Source organism: Danio rerio, chromosome 1, assembly GCF_052040795.2.
Source record: "Danio rerio strain M-AB ecotype USA chromosome 1, GRCz13ab, whole genome shotgun sequence".
Classification (NCBI taxonomy): Eukaryota; Metazoa; Chordata; class Actinopteri; order Cypriniformes; family Danionidae; genus Danio; species Danio rerio.
In genome coordinates, this window is record NC_141021.1 from 54,255,338 (window position 1) to 54,276,691 (window position 21,354).

General features: G+C 36.7%; 3 long non-coding RNA genes across 7 annotated transcripts in view; 2 read left to right on the plus strand and 1 right to left on the minus strand.

Annotated features, from left to right (window-relative positions):
• The window catches only part of si:ch211-145g9.7, a 72,945-nt gene that overhangs the window by 7,707 nt on the left and 43,884 nt on the right, over positions 1 to 21,354 (plus strand). The gene's annotated exons all lie outside the window — the stretch shown is intronic.
• Positions 6,587 to 8,056, minus strand: LOC141375089 (uncharacterized). The gene is made up of 2 exons (XR_015941920.1): positions 7,717 to 8,056; positions 6,587 to 7,292 (listed from the first exon to the last, which is right to left on the minus strand). It is a non-coding gene; the product is annotated as an uncharacterized LOC141375089 (long non-coding RNA).
• LOC141375090 (uncharacterized) lies at positions 14,901 to 17,733 on the plus strand. Its single transcript, XR_015477023.1, has 3 exons — positions 14,901 to 14,935; positions 15,048 to 15,206; positions 16,138 to 17,733. It is a non-coding gene; the product is annotated as an uncharacterized LOC141375090 (long non-coding RNA).

The following is a 21,354-nucleotide window of genomic DNA, read 5'->3' on the forward strand; positions in this document are numbered from 1 at the left end:
ATTTATTTCACATTAATCTGATGCAGTTTTAAACAAAAGATGAATGAAATCTGAGTCAACAAATACGAAAGTGATGCAAAAATACTTCACAAATAAAATATATTGCCTTTTCATCTAAATTAAATACTTTAGCAAGGAACTTAATAAATAAAAGTCGGATTACTTTTCTTTTTTATTTCATTTGGGGCTTTTATTTTGTGGTTAAATATGAAATTTTTTACTTTTGCACATATGTGTGTGTGTGTGTGTGTGTATATATATATATATATATATATATATATACATACTCACAGACTACCATAAAATATGATGGCTTGTTTTACTCACTTTGTGAATTTCCAGATACTTACTTGTACTCTCTGTCTGTTACTGAGTGTGAACAACTAGAAAAACGCATTGTCACCTGTGGTTATGTTAATGCGTGCATATGAGTGAGTGTGTGTGGGTTTTGTCGAGAAACTGAAAGTATCATTCTCTCTCTTTCTCTCTCTCTCTCTCTGTGTGTGTGTGTGTGTGAACTGGTCCGGCTGCTTCTCTTTTCCGACCGATGGCTGCAGCTGTCAAAGCCTCGATAATCATCAACACCAGGGTGTGAACATCAAGATACACTTTTGTACAACTTATTTAAATTCAACTCTCTCGATGCAAGATCTTACTCATGACATGCACGCTAATGTGTGCAAGAACATTCCCCAATTCAGTAAACATCAGATGCTGTGTAGTTTATAACACGCTATGAAATAGCAGAATGAGTTTATGTGCTTTAATGCGTCTCCAAGTGGAGCAGTTTCAAGGCTTAATAGACGTCATGCAGGGGAAATAATGCCACGTTTAAATCGATATTGTAGTTTATTTAATGCTTTTGCCTATATGATGGAAGTCATTGTGGTCTATTATTGTTTTGGATTGATTTTTCAATCCACTTTGCCCCTTTATTTGTACCACAGACGAAAGTCAGATGTAAACGTGTTGAATGATATATGAATATGAGTAAAGGACGACACAAAGTTCATAATATTTTTAACTTCTTTGCTAAATTGACGCCTTGGATGTTTTTCCAAACGCTTCTGTTGAGGATTTTCGTAAAATTCGCTTAGATTCTCGAGCTACATAAAACGATCCAATTATATATACTGTATATTTTTATTGTCAGCTGCATTCTCTAGCAAATCTTAAAAAAAATTCACAGTATTTTCGTCTGTTGACTCAAAATCACACTTTTATGTTAGTTAGTTTTTCCACACGTTGACACAGAACATGAATATGTGCATCCAAAACAACAGAAAATATTGGAAACACTTTAGTTTAGTCACAATTCATATTATTAACTGCTGGCTTAGTGCAAGCCTATTATTAGGATATTAACTGTTCATTAGTAGTTATTAAGTATGATCTTTTTCTGCATCACTTATCCCACCCAAAACCTAAACCCAGCTTCTACTTTACTATTATAATAAACAGATAATTAGTAGTTTATTTATTGCTTTTTTGCCTATATGAGCAAAGTCATTGTGGTTCATTATTTCTTTGGATTGATTTTTCAATCCGGTCCCACTTTATATTAAGTGGCCTTAACTAATATGTACTTACACAGGAATAAATAGTTTGTTACAATATACTTATTGTGTAAATACATGTATTTACTGTGTATTTATGCTTGATTAAATACATGTGTGTAATTACATCTGTTATTAACTTTTGTAATTACATTTGTAAATACACTGTTGACCATTCTTTACACCTTAACACCCTCCCTTAAACCTTCCCATGCCACCGAACCTGTCCATAACGAAAACCTCTATCCCAACTCAAAAGCACACACGTGTTCTCAAATACATTATAAACACAGTAAGTACATTGTATTTATTTTTTTGATGTAAGTACATAGTAGTTAAGGACACTTAATATAAAGTGGGACCTTCAATCCAATTTGTCCTTTTATTTGTACCACAGAAGAAAAACAGATGTAAAAGTGTAGACTTGTAGATGAATACGAGTTAAGGATGACACAAAGTTCTTAATATTTTTAACTTCTTGACTAGATTCTCGCCTTGGATGTTTTCTTGGATGTCACATTTCTGTATTTTCTCAAAATTGGCACAGATTGTCAAGCTACACAGAAGGATCCAATTATATATACACCAATGGTTCACACACACCAATAGAAACTATATAGACATGAGCATTTTGACAACACAAAAGAGTGCAACAGTCTGACACCCATATAACAACCTCCCCTAATGAAGATGGTGGGCACAGTGTTTACAGAACAAGACTGTTCTTGGTATAATTTTAAAGATCGCCACTTGGAGATCATCTTCATGTTCAGTCGTTGGCTTTATTTTTAATGTATGTGAGTGCTATAAAGGTGTCAATGTTTAACATTGTGCCGTAAAATCAATCTGCTGCAACTAACACTATTGCTTTGACTTTAATCTAGCATTATAACCCCAGGGGTCACAATCCACTGGAAAAAAAATGAAGGGCTGATGGCATTTTATTTGCATGTTGTTGTTTTTTGTAAATATTGAATAAGTATATATTAAATGTATTATAAGTTAAACTATTTAAGGTTATGGATAATATATGGCAATTCTAATAGTATTAGTAATTTTAATTAAATGAAATTACTAATTATTGTATTAATAATTAATCATAGTGCCCCCTCCCCCTCATTGTCTTGTGACCCTCACTTTGAGAGCCACTGCTTTAGACTTTTAAATCATATAATATAATGAATCAGATAATATAACGAGTCATATCATTTGCATATAATAACAAAACAAGCTTAAAAATAATTATGACAATCAATATTCATTCATATTCATAATCAAACCATCACCTTGCTCTCAGATGTTTCTTGTTTTTAGTCCAAATATCTTTAAAAAGTCTTAAAGCCAGAAGCATTTTCTAGACAAGTAAACAAATATTGTTTTGTTTTCAGAAATTGTAAGTCAAAATTAAGTGAGGTTTTCCAAGCATACCAATCTGTAAATGAGGTAAGTAAAAAATATTTTTTCAAACTGAAAACAGGATTATTTTACTTGCCTCATTGGCAGATTATTTAGCTTATTTTAAGAAAAAACTAATTCAATTTTGACTTAAATGAGTGTTAGCAGGCAACTAGCTCTCTGCAACTCTCACATGGTCGCCCACTAAAGCTAAGCAGGGCTGCGCCCGGTCAGTACCTGGATGGGAGACCACATGGGAAAGCTAGGTTGCTGGCGGAAGTGGTGTTAGTGAGGCCAGCAGGGGGCACTCAACCTGCAGTCTGTGTGGGTCCTAATGCCCCAGTATAGAGATGGGGACTCTATACTGCTCTGTGAGCGCTGTCTTTCGGATGAGACATTAAAAAAGAGTAGGGGTTTCAGCCTGGCATCCTGGCCAAATTTGCCCACTGGCCTGTCCATCATGGCCTCCTTACCCTCCCCATATCATAATTGGCTTCATCACAATGATGTGCGGTATGGCAGCAAAATGGCTGCCGTCTTGTCATCCAGGTGGATGCTGCACACTGGTGGTGGATGAGGAGATTCCCCCTATCTGTAAAGCACTTTCAGTGTCATTGCAGTGTCATTGCAGTCTCTTTTAAAACTCTTCCACCCAGTAGATATGTCTGACAAGAAAAACATTGTCTGAAGCAAACCAAATGTTGAGCCATTCAAGAGAGATTGTTTAATATTATAGGGTGTTTCCTTTGTGGTCAATTGTGTTTTCTAACTGGTATAACCCTGAGAGTTGTGCATAAGCCGGCTAAAGTGTTTGGTTATGCTTGAATGTCCCTCTTTACACCACAGCGATGACTAGACATGTCAGTGTGTGTGTGTGGATTTTGGCAGAGGATCTGCAAGAAAGCAGGTGTGGCTCGTGGGGTGTGTGTTGTTTGGTGGTCTCGTGACGGAGCTGCCAGTTCTCAGACTGACGAAAACGTCGAGAGCTTTTAGTCAGTCAGACCACAAGGACACTCAAAACTGTCTGGCACTCAAACGGTTAAAACAGCTCTTCTCGTATCGCTCTCCCAGTGCACCTTATAGTTCCTTCACCTTATAAGGAAACTGGCCTGCTTTGACAGTAAGAGTAAGAAAAGGTGGACTAATGTGTGCTTCTGTATATACTGGAATTGTTGTTGTGGCAGTTGTTTGGGCTGAAGGTGAGAAAGTGTTGTGCATTTATGAGAGTGTGATTTCTAGGCATGAGTGTGTGATTTCTTTATTACTGGGTTATTCTAGTAAGCCAAAACCATAAAAGAAAGTTATTTTTATTTATAACCACATGCTCCATCGAAACACAATTTCATGGTATTTTGTCTGTGTTGACTGTAATGCATCAAACTCTCATGTTTGATATGCTTTAGTGTTGGGCTGCAGGATTCTGGCTAAAATCAAGATTATGATGTTCTCATGATTGTGTAGATGTAAAATAAAGGTTAACATGAGTGAGCTATTATTATTGTTATTATTTTATTGTTATATGGACTATACATATAACAAAAAAATGCCCAACATATAACGTGTTACATGCCCAACACGTGTTCCCTATGAAAGAAATAACATATCAAATGATTGTTGTAATCATAACTTTAATATGCGATATAATCATTTAAATGATTTGTGCCCCAGTTTAACTTTCACTGGCGAGTACGCTCATGTCATGGCCGCCGTCACTCTGAGAAAAAAACCATACATGCAAATCATATATCCCGGATGGCTCTCAAATGATTGCTCTGTGCAACAAACTGACGATTATCTACAACTTTATTACCTGTTATTCACAACGCTTGCAGGTTCTGTTCACTAAAGTGGACATGATTAGGGGGCCCCGCGTCATCGCAATTTTCAATAATTGAAAATCCGGCAACCGCAATAATCAAACTCTTGGGAACAACTGTGGTCGGAACCAAAGTTCACAGGTCTGTGTTCTCTGAACACCTCTCAAGCGGTGGAATACTTCATTCTGATTGCTTGCCGCCAATGTTGCTAACTTAGCGACTTTTTTACTAGATTTAGCGACTTTTCAGACCCCCCTAGCGACAAATCTAGCGACTTTTTTGTGTGTTATTGGAGATTTTTTTAGACTGTCATTTGTCCATACTGTACCGTCACTACTCTTTTCAACGAGCTGCGTGTGATGCCGCCGGCCCCTCCCCCGCCTATGAAGGTAATTCAGTTGCGAAACTCGAGAGCTTGCAAATGTAAATGTGAGCACTTGTGATAATAATATTTGTATGTGTAGGTTGAAATGTACACTTACAGCTCTGATGTGAACAGCTGAAATCCTCGATTTGCACACACACACAACAATCCACACACTTGTGTTTTAAATTGGAAGTTGCAGATTAATAGTTGTGCATTTGTAAAATGTCATTCACAAATACAAAGTGACAGACACACGTGTGCACGGCAAATTTGACTGCATCTTATCTCTACAACCACAGGTCGGCACTCACAACCTCTCAGATTCGTCAGTACAACTACAAATCTCCCGCGCTCTGACTTTTGCTACACATCTCCCGCGATCTCTGTAGCAGAACTCATCTGTGCACTCGCAGATGCAGAGGCGTGAGCAGCGCGGGGCGGGGGAGGGGCGGGGCAGGTGTAAAGCTGTTTGATTGGCTGATGCCTGACCAATGAACAATGCCAGCAGCCAACAGGACTGAGGTGCAAAATAATAATTTCCCACGATTATTTCATTAGTTAGGGTTTATTTAAACTCTTTTCTGAAGAGATTCTTGTTAAAAATCATAAATTCTGTGGAAATGTACATACCAGTAAAAGAGCAGCAAAGCCAGTTTATTGGCTAGAGCCAGCCAATGAGATGGGGCGTTTCTGTTTGTCAGCACACAGGGCAGCTCACGTTGTTGGAGGCCGCGAGCAATCAGAGGGTAAGTTATGATTTTTAATAATTATCTATATGTTCAATACTGTTAGCTAAGCTAAGGACTGTGCTGGGTGCTTCTCTTGTTTGTTTCTTATATAAGAAAACAGTTATGAGTTATCTAGGAGCTGCTTTTAATCATGTTATATGGTTCTAAAGATACGATTCAACCCACATGAAATAAGAAGTTGTAATAGTATTTATAGTAAATAATATTACGTTTTTGAACCATACTAACTATAATAAACTGTATTATACTGTATATATTGCAGTATCTACAACTTTGTTAATGAATGCAACAGCACACTGTAGTATTAACTAGCATGAACTTTAATTAATTGAAGTATATTTACACACACGCACACATTAATAGCAATTAAAAATAACACTAGGCGTTTCAGTTTCTTACAGATCATACCGGTTTTTGTTATTATAACCTGCATCATATCTATCTATCCATCTATCTATTTACATGTTTGTGTACAGTGTGTCCTTTATATCACTTTTTTAATTATGAAAGTTACTACCTTTATTTCTCAGTTTCCTGTAAGGATGGAGTGACAGGAGAGATCAGCATGTTTCAAGTCGATGAGGAACTCAGAGAAGCTGCATAGCTTGAATAGGATGTTATTTATGCTAAAGATGACATGATGATCCAGCTCATCTACAAACACTTCAAAATGATTCAGATCATTCAAGAGGAAGCCGACCATTTATTTTCTCTTTTTACCTGCCAAGATGACTACAGATTTGAACAAAACACACACTCACCCACACACAACTTTTATTTTGATAATTGTTTAATGTAGTATTTTTACACTTTACTGTAAGGCAGGGGTGTCAAACTCAGTTCCTGAAGGGCCGTAACCCTGCACGTTTTTAGTTGCAACCCTGCTTCAACACACTTAAGTGAAAGTTTCAAACAAACCTGAAGGACTCAATTAGTTTGATCAGGTGTGTTTAATTAGGGTTAGAACTAAACTTTGCAAAGCTGCAGCCCTCCAGGAACTGAGTTTGACACCTGTTCTGTAAGGGAATGTTATTTGTCAAATAAAATTTACAGTCCAAATAAGTGCAGTGCAAATGTCTAGTTACTTGTATTGAAATATTTCAGGGTTTTTCCTTGTTCATAATGAGATGGAGGTGGTAAATCCAACTTCATCATTACCCATCAAATGTTATCTCCTCTTTAATCCTTTGCTCAAGCCTTTACTAATGGTCAGAAAGCAAGCCATTGTGTAAAGCTGGTTGATGCTCGCTGTAATAGAGAGAGATGATGACTGTTCAGCTTATGTTGCTTAACCCTGCAGATGAGATGTTCAAAGTGGACCCTCAGCTGAGCGATGGACACTGTCTCCCTCACCTAGTTGCTCTTCCTTTGAACACACATATCATGTTGAAGGATGCAAGTTCTGGACCTAAATCAGATGCAATGCATGTAGATGTATAAATCAGAAAGAAATGAAACTGCTTTAAAATGTATTAGGTTTTACATATAAAGTATACTTCAATTAATTAAAGTTCATGCTAGTTAATACTACAGTGTGCTGTTGCATTCATTAACAAAGTTGTAGATACTGCAATATATACAGTATAATACAGTTTATTATAGTTAGTATGGTTCAAAAACGTAATATTATTTACTATAAATACTATTACAACTTCTTATTTCATGTGGGTTGAATCGTATCTTTAGAACCATATAACATGATTAAAAGCAGCTCCTAGATAACTCATAACTGTTTTCTTATATAAGAAACAAACAAGAGAAGCACCCAGCACAGTCCTTAGCTTAGCTAACAGTATTGAACATATAGATAATTATTAAAAATCATAACTTACCCTCTGATTGCTCGCGGCCTCCAACAACGTGAGCTGCCCTGTGTGCTGACAAACAGAAACGCCCCATCTCATTGGCTGGCTCTAGCCAATAAACTGGCTTTGCTGCTCTTTTACTGGTATGTACATTTCCACAGAATTTATGATTTTTAACAAGAATCTCTTCAGAAAAGAGTTTAAATAAACCCTAACTAATGAAATAATCGTGGGAAATTATTATTTTGCACCTCAGTCCTGTTGGCTGCTGGCATTGTTCATTGGTCAGGCATCAGCCAATCAAACAGCTTTACACCTGCCCCGCCCCTCCCCCGCCCCGCGCTGCTCACGCCTCTGCATCTGCGAGTGCACAGATGAGTTCTGCTACAGAGATCGCGGGAGATGTGTTGCAAAAGTCAGAGCGCGGGAGATTTGTAGTTGTACTGACGAATCTGAGAGGTTGTGAGTGCCGACCTGTGGTTGTAGAGCAAAGATGCAATCAAATTTGCCTTGCACACGTGTGTCTGTCACTTTGTATTTGTGAATGACATTTTACAAATGCACAACTATTAATCTGCAACTTCCAATTTAAAACACAAGTGTGTGGATTGTTGTGTGTGTGTAAATCGAGGATTTCAGCTGTTCACATCAGAGCTGTAAGTGTACATTTCAACCTACACATACAAATATTATTATCACAAGTGCTCACATTTACATTTGCAAGCTCTCGAGTTTCGCAACTGAATTACCTTCATACCCGCCTCACAGCACTGACAGGCGGCCCAGTCAGTCCTCTACAGCAGCCTCTCCCACCTGCAGCCCGAGAGCAGATCACCCCTCTGCGTACCGACGACAAATGATTTAGCACAGGCAGTGTGAAGGTATTTCCCTTGTACAGTCAAACCGATCTACTTCTACTTTATTTTAACAATTTAATTGGACCGTTTATTCTTTTCTTGTTCACGATCACAGATATTTTAGTGACAGTTTCTGAACTTGTCTGAGTTTATTACATATGAGAGATTACTGCACATACACTTCACATCTATAATGACATACTGTATTCAAACAGCAATAAATTTAGTTAAATAAACATGCATATATAAAGTGTAGTGCAATTATAAATACCCCTTTAGTAACCATAGGCTGTTAAACAAACAGAAATGGTAGAACATGATGACGTTAGTGATATGCAAATTGACGTATGACGTATCCCCCCCCCCCCCCCCACTTCATCAGGGGGCCCCATCAGCGATCCCTGCAGGGGGGCCTTCGCATTTTGCGCTACCCCACTGCATCCACACTGAGGTAAACAAACTATATGTCAGCTCATGCGTTATTTTGCGGTTGAGAATAGAGGCAGAAATTACATTTTTTGTTAAATTGTACCTTTTAAATACAGAATATGACACTTTTAACACCATTTGGAGGTGTCTATGTTGCTGAGCAAAGTGAATAAAACAAAGTGAAGAGGCAGCCTTTACGCTTCTCTCTTGACCTTGCAAATATAATTGGCTGAATCGTAGAAAAGCAGAATTAAGATCATGTATAGGGCGAATCGATATTGTGATCTTTTTTTGCAATTAATCGTGCAGCCCTACTTTAGTCTCTTAAATTGGAGTGTGGATAAAATTGGCAGCAAAAATCATAAAAAAATTAATGCCAGAGTCATTTAGTCAACACAGGTTCATTGCGAAAATGTGCCCTGGTGTATATTTTGGATGGATTTGTGGATATTGGAAAAGTAAAACTGCCAGAAAATAATCCAGGGTACATATTTGTTGGTTCTCAAAACTAGCCCTCGGCACATATTTCTATTCAATTCAATTCAATTCAATTCAATTTAATTCAGCTTTATTTGTATAGCGCTTTTACAATGTAGATTGTGTCAAAGCAGCTTCACATAAATGGTCATAGTAACTGGAACAGTGTGGTTCAGGTTTTAGTGTTTAAGTTCAGTTCAGTTCAGTTTAGCTCAGTTCAGTGTGATTTAATCATTACTGAGAGTTCAAACACTGAAGAGCAAATTCATCGATGCGTAGCTCTACCAATCCTGAACCATGCGAGGCAGTGGCGACAACGGAGAGGGAAAAAAAACTTCACCTGATGGGAGTGAAGAAAAAAAAACCTTGAGGGAACCAGACTCAGTTGGGCACGACCAATTTAATTTCTCCGCTGGCCAAAAGTCTTGTGCAGAGCTTCATTCGCCGTGGTTTAGGTAGGAAGATGGCCTCAGCGAAGACTCGTCTGTCCCTGGAACGTCGCTGGAATCAGACTCATGATCTCCACTCCCCACGACCATTCAGCTGTTCTTCTACTAATATAAACAAAAGACCAAGAGCACAAAATTTTAGTTTTAAAAATTGACAAATTTAGTAGTTTAGTTGTACTCAGGGGTGTAACTTCCACTGGGGGCAGGGTGATCATTCCCCCCTCCCTTTTTTTAAATAAAACAAAATCCTCCCCCACACACTTTATGTTTTGTCAATGCATGCATCTGTGTCCAAGAACTCACACTGCACTTCTCGCCCCATAAACTTCCATTCATATGCACGTGAATGCAGCCGAATGGAAATGCAACCTCGTGTGACAAGTTTCACATGTCGCTGCTTTGGAAAGTTCAAGTTTGGTGAACTCTGACCTGCGAAATTTCGTCACGTGACTGCATGAGACTGATTAAAGATCAAAACTTTACCTCTCTGTAGATAAATTTTAAATATGGAGCAATCCCTCACTTTTTTAAAGGTTCTGTATGTAAGTGTTTGACTCCTCTAAATCATAAAATACCATAATATGTTTGCAGATTTTTAAGAAACATGCTGAGTGAACATTCTTGTTTATCTGAAATACAATGCTGAAGTCAGATATTCTGCTTTTGAAAATTTCCTAGTCTTTCAAACCCACCCTATGCCAGTTTAGCAAATTATATTTCAGCACCCGGGTTGCCTTCATGGAAAACAGCGTTTTTAATTCATTATGTTATGAAGGCTCTCAAAGTATGTGTTCGCGACCGAAATGCGACCTCCGGTGGACAGTAACAGCCACCGAAATAAGACGCAGATTCAAACAATACAAGATACACAGTGATAAGCAATTGGGTTTTTTGCACTAGATGAAACACGACAGAAATGTAAATACAGCCATTCAGAAGCACAGAATAGTGCACTCACTGCACTTCAACAAAACTGTAAGGTTTATAATCTAATATTATATATTAAACCTCTTTAACATTATTAAATGTAGATGCTGAATCACTGATTTCAAACGATTTATTTATTTTATTTTCAAGATCTGAGGTGAACTATCTGCTGCTGCCTTCAGTAGTATGGCAATAAGGGCGTACTCACACTATGTACAGTTGCCTTGAGCCATGCTGAAGCATGCTTGTCCCCCCTCCCCTCTATCTCCACGGCCTGCACTCACATTGCATCCGAGCCGGAGCACGCTTAATAGTTCAAGAAAGAGAAAATTTCCAGTGAGCGGCAGTTCTGTGGGCGCAAATGCCTTCGTCATGCCAGAGGTCAGAGGAGAATGGCCTGACTGGTTTGAGCTGACAGAAAGGCAACAGTAACTCAAGTAACCACTTGCTACAACCAAGGTCTGCAGAAGAGCATCTCTGAATGCACAACACTACCAACCTTGAGGCAGATGGGCTACAGCAGCAGAAGACCACACTGGCTGCCACTCTTGTCAGCTAAGAACAGGAAACTGAGGTTACAATTCGTGCAGTCTCAAAATTTGACAATAGAAGATTGCAAAAACGTTGCCTGATCTGATAAGGCTCAATTTCTGCTGCGACATTCAGATGGTCGGGTCAGAATTTGGCATCAACAACATGAAAGCATGGATCCATCCTGCCTTGTATCAACAGTTCAGGCTGGTGGTGGTGGTGTAATGGTGTGGGGGATATTTTCTTGGCAAACTTTGGGTCTAATAGTGCCAATTGATCATCATGTCAACGCCACAGCCTACCTGAGTATTGTTGCTGACCATGTCCAACCCTTCATGACCACAGTGTACTCATCCTCTGATGGCTACTTTCAGCAGGATAACAAGCCATGTCATAAAGCATGAATCATCTCAGATGGTTTTCTTGAACATGACAATGAGTTCACTGTACTCAAATGGCCTCCACAGTCGCCAGCTTGCAATACAATAGAGCCTCTTTAATATGTGGTGGAACGAGAGATTCGCTTCATGGATTTGCAGCCGACAAATCTGCAGCAACTGCGTGATGCTATTATGTCCATGTGGACCAAAGTCTCTAAGGAAAATTTCCAGTACCTTGCTGAATCTGTGCCATGAAGGATTAAGGCAGCTATGAAGGCAAAAGGGGGTCCAACCTGGTACTAGTAAGATGTACCTAATAAAGTGGTCGGTGCTTGCATAGTCACTAATCTATACATATCTCATATACATATATTATATACATGCAGGTTGTTGCAATTTGATGTTTTTTATTTTTATGTTTTGTTTATATCAAAATAAGAAATGTGGATTAGGAAACCAAATGCTTCCTTGATGTCATCATGTTGACAGCTATAAACATTTGCTTACGATATCAGTGTATGACAGCAGGAATAAATGAGTTGTCAGTGACGTATGTCTTCATGTAAGAGGCACTGAATGCGCCCACAAAGCAGATTCAGAGTCCTCAGCTCAAGTGTTGTGTGGGACACTGAAATGCTCACTTTTAGATGAAACTCTCTCTCTCTCTCTCTCTCTCTCTCTCTCTCTCTCTCTCTCTCTCTCTCTCTTAATTAAAGCAGCCAAACATCTGTCTCCTTAATCTGCATCAGAGGGGCTCACCTTAACAAGCTGTAACGAGCACCTGCGTAATTGGCTAATTATAATCAGCCGTGGTCATTCCTGCTGTGGAGAAGAGAGATGAGCGAGATCTTTTGTCCACTGCCGAGTGTTTTTAACTTTATTTTTAACTCATTTATATAATTAAATACGAATAGTCGCTTTCTAGTCTCCTTTTATGCAGTTTAGGTATATATACTTTGTTTTTTGCTTAACATTATATATTAATATTACTCAGTAATACCACTTATTTTACTTTTTTTTTACTTTGTTTCTATTTAATTTTATTAACGTTTTTATTTAGTTTTAACAATCACTTTAATGGTGGCTCAGTGGTTAACACTGTAACCTCACTGCAAGAAGGTGGCTGGTTTGAGTTCCAGCTGGGTCAGTTGGTATTTCTTTGTAGAGTTTGAATGTTCTCCCCATGTTGGCATGGGTTTCTTCCCTGTGCTCTGGTTTTCCCCCACAGGCCAGACATGCACTATAGGTGAAATAAATAAACTATATTGGCCAAAGTGTGTGAGGGTTTGTGAATGAGTGTATATGGTTGTTTCCCAGTACTGGGTTGCAGCTGGATTTTAAAAAGGAAGCGTGGCATCCAACCCCACCCCTAACCCCAACCGTCACTGGGTGATGAGCAAATCGTACTAAATTGTACGAATTAGATTGTACAAATTCATGCGAATTAGCCACTGATTTAAAAAGTTACGAATTGCGTGAGATTGTTTTGCATATTCATATGCATGTGACTGTGTCAGTGTTTTGCAGTTTTCTGCTTTGGAAAGTTCAAGCATGTTGAACTCTGACCTGCGAAATTGCATCACGAGACTGCTTGAGAGACCAATCGATGATCAAACATGACCTCTGGATACAAATTTAAAATATGGTCCAATCACTTGCTTATTTTTGTTTAATCACCTTGTTTAATCCCGCCCCTTTTTGCACCATCGTACAACAGAATTTCGCACTTACAAAATCTAGTGAATCTCTATAAATGAATCTTTTTTACCTTTATTTACTTTTTATTTAAAAATTATTTTATTTATATTTACATTTCAATCAAATTTTTATTTACATTTTTATTTAGTGTTTACAATCACTTTTGGTGCAAAGATCGGAATTTAGGATTTTATTTAACTGGCGTTTATATTTAAACTTCCTTTTGGTTGCCGTATTTTATTTATTTTTTTATTTTATTTTATTTTAATATTAGGAGACAAACATGATCACTCTGTAGTTTAGTTGCTGAATATTATTTACACTTACTTATACTTACTCCCAGTGCCATTTATTTCGAAGTTGATATTTAGTCACCATATTGGTGTTTCGTAACATCGTAACATCTGTTTTTTATGAGGTGGGTTGATAGCCCAACACTAAACCCCCATTTAGCTTACCCAAAATAAAATAAAAACTGCTAAATTTCGCGATCTATTTGCGATCTATTGACCTTATTCTAAAATGTGGAAGTGCGCCTGTTTTCGCGATTGTCTTAGAACTTCCGATTCAGTCGCCTATGGGAGAAATGACTAGGAATAATAAACGGCAGAAAACGGTCAAACTACTTGCTCTACAAACAAATGTTTGCATGACTATACAGACCAAGTAGAAAAATATAATAAGAAAATATCAAATTGCAACATCAAGCAGCGTAATGAGCAGTTTTTAACGTCAAAAAATAAATGGAAGTGAATGAGACCGGAAGTCTCAAGCCAAAAAGATTCAAATGGCAGCGCCCGCTCGTCGGCGGAGAATACGGTCAATAATCCCTAATAATAACTCCTGTAGAGGAGTCCTACAACATTCTGACACTCGATGACACTGGAATACCCTGTCAGAAAAGTCTAGTGGCTGGGAATGGGCTTTTTACAGTGTCTGCTATAATGTTAATGTTGTTTTTGGTGTGTTACATTAATGAATATGGCCACTGTTTAAATGCACAGTACTGTTACGATCTTATTGGCACATTAGATCGTTATTATAACATTATACATGGCTTCAGTGATTTCCTGAAGATAAATACCAAAAAATAACACAACTGGAATCTCTACAGCAGTCGCCATCATCTGAACTTATATGAAGCAAGATATGGCGAGGACATATGGTGACCTGTGCAGGTGATGTAGTGGTGTCCCAATTCTTAGGGGTACATTTTGAAGCCCTTTCCCTTAACCCTCGGTTGCAAGGGCTAAGGGGAAAGAGTTAGGGGTACAAAAATAGAATTGGGATTGGGCCTTAATCTTCAAATTAGTCTTTATATTATTATTGTTTCAAATATTATCAATCAGATAAGTGACATATGTAGAAAAAGTGTGTCAAATTACTTTAGTGTCTTATTCTTAGTGTGGCTTCTCTCTTTCACTCTCTGTCTTTCTCTCTGTGTGTTTGTGTGTGTGTGTCAGATACAGTTCATCTACTGGCAGCAGATCAAAAGAAGGTGCAAAATGAATCAGATAATGAAAGTGTCGTTGACTTTTGAGAACTCTTTGTCAGTGTTTTTCAAGGATGTCGACGTACTTCTGTTGACTATTACCCTTCTCTTTACGCAGGTATTACAGGGATATTAATGAATATGTTATCTTATCATCATCATCAGCGATGAAAATAGTGATTTCATTAAATTCTCTGAAAAGATCACAGCTTCCAGATTCCCAAAAGCTGCACAGCAGATGTGTGAACTTTGCACATTTGGCTCAATGTTTCAACAGGTGAAGAGTTTTTTTTTTATTATTATGGTTATTGACGTCAATAGATGACGAGCAATCAGTGAAGCAATCCATGAATCAGACAGCTTCCTTCTCCAGAACTGTCGACACTTTTCACACATTTACTTTGTTTGCTCCTTTAATGATAAATCAACACAATCTCACTGCAATTCGTAACTTTTAGATTTAGTATTAGCCACTTCTAGCTAATTCTTCCCGCGTTGGTGTGGGTTTCCTCTGGGGGAAACTGGAGCACCCACAGGCCAAAGACATGCGCTATAGGTGAATTGAATAAACTAAATTGGTCATAGTGTGTGAGTGCGTGTGAATTTATCAAAGCAATCTCACAGCAATTCGTAGGTTTTAGATTTTGTACTAGCTAATATGAATTAATTTGTACAATCACATTCATGCATTTTAGTATGATTTACTCATCCCGCAATGAGGTGTATGTTTAGCAGTGGTGTTTGGGTGAAAAAAAAGAGTCTCCCTTGAATATTTGCATACGAATTAAATCATAAGAATTTGTACAAATGAGCCACTTTTCTGACAATACAAATAGTTATGTTTTTTATGAGATTGGGCTAGATATGGTTAAAAACACCAGTTAAAAAATAAGCAACCCAGGCTCATTAGAAATATGTACCTCAGCTTGCATTTCTGTGAATCTGGATATATGGTTGTTTCATCGCTCGTTTCAGATGACAAATCCACTAGAGGGCGCTGTGTATATTTTTGCAAATCTGAAAATCTTAATATATTAACTATATTACTTAAAGGAGAAAAACGAATGAAAATTGTTAATGAAATCAATGGGGTTGGATGGAAATGTTCATATCCTCATATAATTGGGAACGTCCGGTAAAGAAGTGGATCCACTTGTTCTCTTTTATCATGACGATGCTTGTGCTCTCCATTTTATTTCCATTCATAGATTCTTGGAATTTGCCTCTAGATTTATTCCTGCTGCCACTCGATGTCCCGCTTTCAGAGAAACATGCTCTTCTTCATATATGTTGGTGCACACGCATTAGTACTTCAGCCTCAGATGCCTTCTCCATTTCCGTAGATCCCCAAATAAGTGCTTTATTAAAACTCACCAGGGTTGTAACTATACATTGCTCAGCATAAATGAGCACATCCCGATTTGAAAATATTTTTATGCTCTTCTCTGTGAAGATATGCAATATATTTTGGTGCATTTGAACAAAAGAGATTTATTAAACACATATATTTACTAAAATAATATTTTGTCACAGAGCATCTTTAGAAGTAGAAAGATAGTATGTTTATATTCATGCGAAATATTCCAAAAAAAAATGTACAAACTACAAAATTTCAACAAAATTTTACTTATCTATTTTTGTTCTCTTAATATTTTCCCCTAACATATAAGTTTGGGCTACTAATTTTTGCACAGACTTTAACTGAGTGTGAAACTCTTGATGGTTTTGTTGGTCTCATCTATCAAATTCGATCTTTATATTTTCTATTGGATTTAGGTCAGTGGATTAGCTGGGCCATTCCACAGCTTGATTTTCTTTCTCTGAAAGCATTTAAGAGTTTCCTTGGCTAATGTAAATATTGAAATGAAGCAGCAAATATTCATTTTCAATGATGAAGGGCGGAGGGTTTCTGAAGAAAGATATAATTTTGTGAGATTTCAGCTGCTGTCTGGGCTTTCACTGCCTTTCTACACCTCCCTTTCTTCATGTGTTCAATACCCTTTTCTCTGCGTCATTTCATTTTATTATGCATAACTTAATTTGTAAACTAAATAGATTTGTTTTCTTTGCATATTTGGATTTTGTTGGTTGTTACCAACATCCGGGAAAAAAATTGTTAACAGCACCACTGAAAATAATGTTTTGTGAACAAAATAGAGACGTTCAATACTTATTTTTCCCGCTGTATATGCACAAATATAATATTATAATGCATCTTATGGAAAATATTAATTTAAATGAGAGATTTGTGAAGGGTGTACTCTTTTATGCTGAGCACTGTATACATATAGGAGAAAAACTAAATATTGCAATGTCTGTTTTTGATATCATGAAGCTTTATAAGTCACTGATCTCTCTGAACTTGATTGCAGTCTCATCGAATCACGTTTCCAGCCTGATATAGTTTTTTCTTGTGTCATTTGTGGAAGAGAAATGCGCTGTAGACTGTGCAGAAATGCTCCTAACTGTTTCCTTTATGCCACTGTGTTTCACTTCCTTTTCTTTGTGGTGAGAGAGAGAGAGAGAGACTTTTTCCTTCAGAAACACTTCCTGAATCAGCGCTCAAACAAGGCTCTTAAAATTGCCGTCCGAGAAAAGGGAAGCAATAACTAACTGACCAAAATGTGCTTTTTCTTAATTTTTGTGTTGATATGTGGTGTTGTCTGTTGTGTTCAGTGTATCCGAATACAAGCCTGTATGGTCCAAGGCAAGTTCCTCACTGGGGACGATAAATTAAAGTAAAGTAAAGTGGACTTATTTGAGGATGTTTATATGGAAACTAATAAAAATGTGTTGTGTAAACTTTTAAAAGCATTCAGGCCTAAGAAATTGTATCGTTTGTAACTTTGACAAATGAATAACGATTAATTTTATTGAACTGTTTATCGAATGAAGACTACACAGTATTATTTTACATTTGATCATTTAATTACTGCTGAATACTATTAGACTCCTCTAAAAACGATGAAACAGTGTTTATTTAATCTATCTTGTTCATTATTGAATTCGTCTTTGCTTGTAGATTGTTTCTTATGTTTTATGCAGATGAACTCCTCTACAGGATCATCCCAATCAATCTAAAATAGTTATTCAACAATTCTAGTGAACTTGTATTTCTATCGCAATATCTATATCGCAAAATGAAAAAAATATTGCAATGCTAGCCCTAACTACAGAGTAATTTTCATTAGAGTATTCACTCATGATTTACGTTTACACATTTAACAGATTATTTTATCCAGAGTGACTTATAAATGAGAATTAAAGCCGCTGTGAAATCAAAATTAAGCTGTCTAGATGTTAGCATCAGTCATCAAGCTGTAGTGTGCTCCAAAACAGTGATGGCATTCACCTTATTTATTGCCTAAATGGATCAACGATCATTTTCACTTCATCTGAAGTTCTTCAAAGTTAAAACTTGAGCACTTTGTGTTTGGTATCAAGTGTGCTCGTTTTCTAAGTCGAACACAGCCCGTCTCCATGTTGCTGTGGTAACCGGCCTGTGAAGATGATCGCAGGAACTGTTATGTAATCAAAAACTAAATTAAGGAGGGCCTCAGAAATAATATAAGCGGGCTTGAGATTCTCTGCCGTCACTATATGAAATGCGCAAATAAATCCCTGTGTTCACTTGTGCCAGATCAGAAGTGTGTGTGTGCGTTTGGTAGAAGAGGCTGTGTATGCAATCATAGGCTCTGTGACGCATTCGCTCCCGAACACCAGCTGTAGAGCCTTGGCAACACGACCCTTCCTCTTCCTTCACATGCTCCGTTTGATTGATGGGGCAAATCAATTTATTCCTCCTTTAGTTTGTGCGTTCATTTATTTTGCTCTCAGACTCTGATGCGGAGGCTGGATGCAGCAGCCTTTCTGAAGCAAAACTGCATGCCATAAGCCGATTAAGCCCAAACGCACATGCAAAAAATAGTGCAATAACTGTGAAGCTTTTCCTGATAATTAGTCAGAAAATGATCTGAGTGGAACTAATGAGTTTATTTAGCTGGAAAAGTTTGCCAGATTTTTACATTTCCTTATGTTTTATATCCTTTTTTTGCTCTCACTCAAAAAATTGCTGGGTTGTTTTAAACCAATAGTTTCAAACTCAATTCCTAGTGGGCCGCAGCTTTGCATAGTTTAGTTCCAACCACCTTTAACGCACACCTGCTTAATAGTCTCTAGTCTTTCTTGATTATCAGTTGTGTTTGATTAGGGTTGGAGCAAAACTGCAGAGCTGTGGTTCTCCAGGGATTGAGTTTGAGACCGTTTTAAACCATTGTGGGGTCACATTTGGACAAACATATAATTTAAATGACACAGTTTTGCCCATATTTGACCAAACAACTCAGTATTTTTATGCTTGTTTGGTGTTTGTTTTGCATTTGGTATAATGTGTTTTATTTTATCTTTATTTTATTTGTCAGATATTGACCAATAACTTAACATTTTTTATATATATAAAACATTTTTGTTGTTGTTGTTTTGTTTTGAAGAGTTGTTAATTTAATTAATTGTTTATATTTTTTCGTTTTTGATTTTTTTAATTCAATAACTTTTTTGTTTTTGATAATTTTTTATAATTTTTTGATGAATTTTTTTATTTAGTTTAATTTTTATTTTTATTTAAATAATTTTTAGTTGTAATTACTTTTTTGTGTGTTTTAATGAATTTTAAATTAAATACATTTTTGTTTTAGATAATTTTTTTATTACATTTTATTATGATGTGTTTTTTATTTAATTTAATTTACATTTTTTATGTTGACAAATTTTTTATTTAATAAATTTAATAAATGTTTTTATGAATTTTTTATTTAATTAAATGAAAAAATGGGTTTAGAATATTTTTTATTTAATTATTTTTGTTTTGATAAATTTTTATAAAATTTTTTGTTTTGATTAATTTTTATTTAATTTTTTTTGTTTTGATTATTTTTTATTTATTTATTTTATTTATTTATTTATTTATTTTTTATTTTTTGAAATTTTTTAATTTGATTAATTTTTAACTTAATTAAACTTATATTTTGATGAATTTTGAATTTAACTTCTATTTGTTTTGATGAATTTTTTTTATTAGAGATTTTTTTGTTAATTTACATTTTTTTGTTTTGATGATTTTTGAATGGTTTTTAAAAATATTTTTTATTACTTTTTTGGTTAATTTAATTTAATTATATTTTGTATTTTTATTTTTTTTGATTAATAAATTAAATTATTATTATTGTTTTTGTTTATTATTATTTTTTTATTTTAGCATTAAGTTTAGTTTTTTGTCTTCAATTTAGTTTGATCCTTTGTGGGTGCTAAAAATGCTTATGATCTTACAATTTTACCCCAAGAAGCAAACTTGAGGCAAAACACTAAAATGTTATTCATTCAATTTAAATCCCCAATTTTGGATCAGATACGGGCAAACCCAGTTGTTGGGTTTAAAAAGAATCCAATCCAACATTTTATTTGAAAAACAACCCAGCATGTTTTTTAGAGTTAACCACAAGAAGTGAGCGAGATGCTGCATGCTGTAAGCGTTTCCTTTGGCACTGTTTGTTTCCCATGATTGCCACTGGAAACCAAACTTTATGAGGCCTTCATCAAAAGCGAAATCAGACCCATGCGATGAGCTCATCCTGATGGAGAACATGGGCTCAATTACAGAAGTGACTAGAAAACGCTGTGTTTTTGGCTCCAGCATGATCATGTGATCATATGATGATCAGCTCTCTGCATGGTCAGCGGAGTGTATCTAGTGAAGTCCCAGACCACAAACCTCCCCGAACAAGCTCCCTGCAGCCCCCCAGGTGAGTCCGTGGGCGGGGGGATGAGCTTGACTCCAACTTTCCCCCTCTGTAGCGGTGAAGTCATCTGTGAAACTCAGGCTTGTTTTCTCAGGACGGCTGCAGGGATTTGGCCTGCTCAGCCTGGGGGATTCCCGTCGGAGTCTGAGAATTAGTGCATTTTTTATTATTTTTTTAAGTGTGTGTTTGTGTTTAGTCTGTCGGTGCTTCTGTCATCAGTTCAAAGGCTGTCTGAATATTTGAGCATATAAAAGAAGTGCTCTCCTGTTTCAGTCTGCGGACGTCTGTGAGTCGCTTTGAGTCACTGGCCTTCCCCACAGCGGGACCTTAGAGCCTGTGTGTGTGTGTGTGTGTGTGTGTGTGTTAATGTGCACAACACTGTGAGAAACCGACAGAGCAAGTGGCATTCACTCCATGAATGTCACTCACTTGAGGTGTCAGACTATCATTTTTTTTAAAGCAGAAAGGAAAATATTTAGTCGTTGTTGTTGTGATGCTTATTAAATATTGATGCACTCTAAAAAATGCTGGGTTGTTGTGACGTTGGGTTAAATATGGACAACTCCAACGTTGTTTTTTTCAATTCTTTTTAACACAACTTTTAAGGTGTCACGGTGGCGCAGTGGGTAG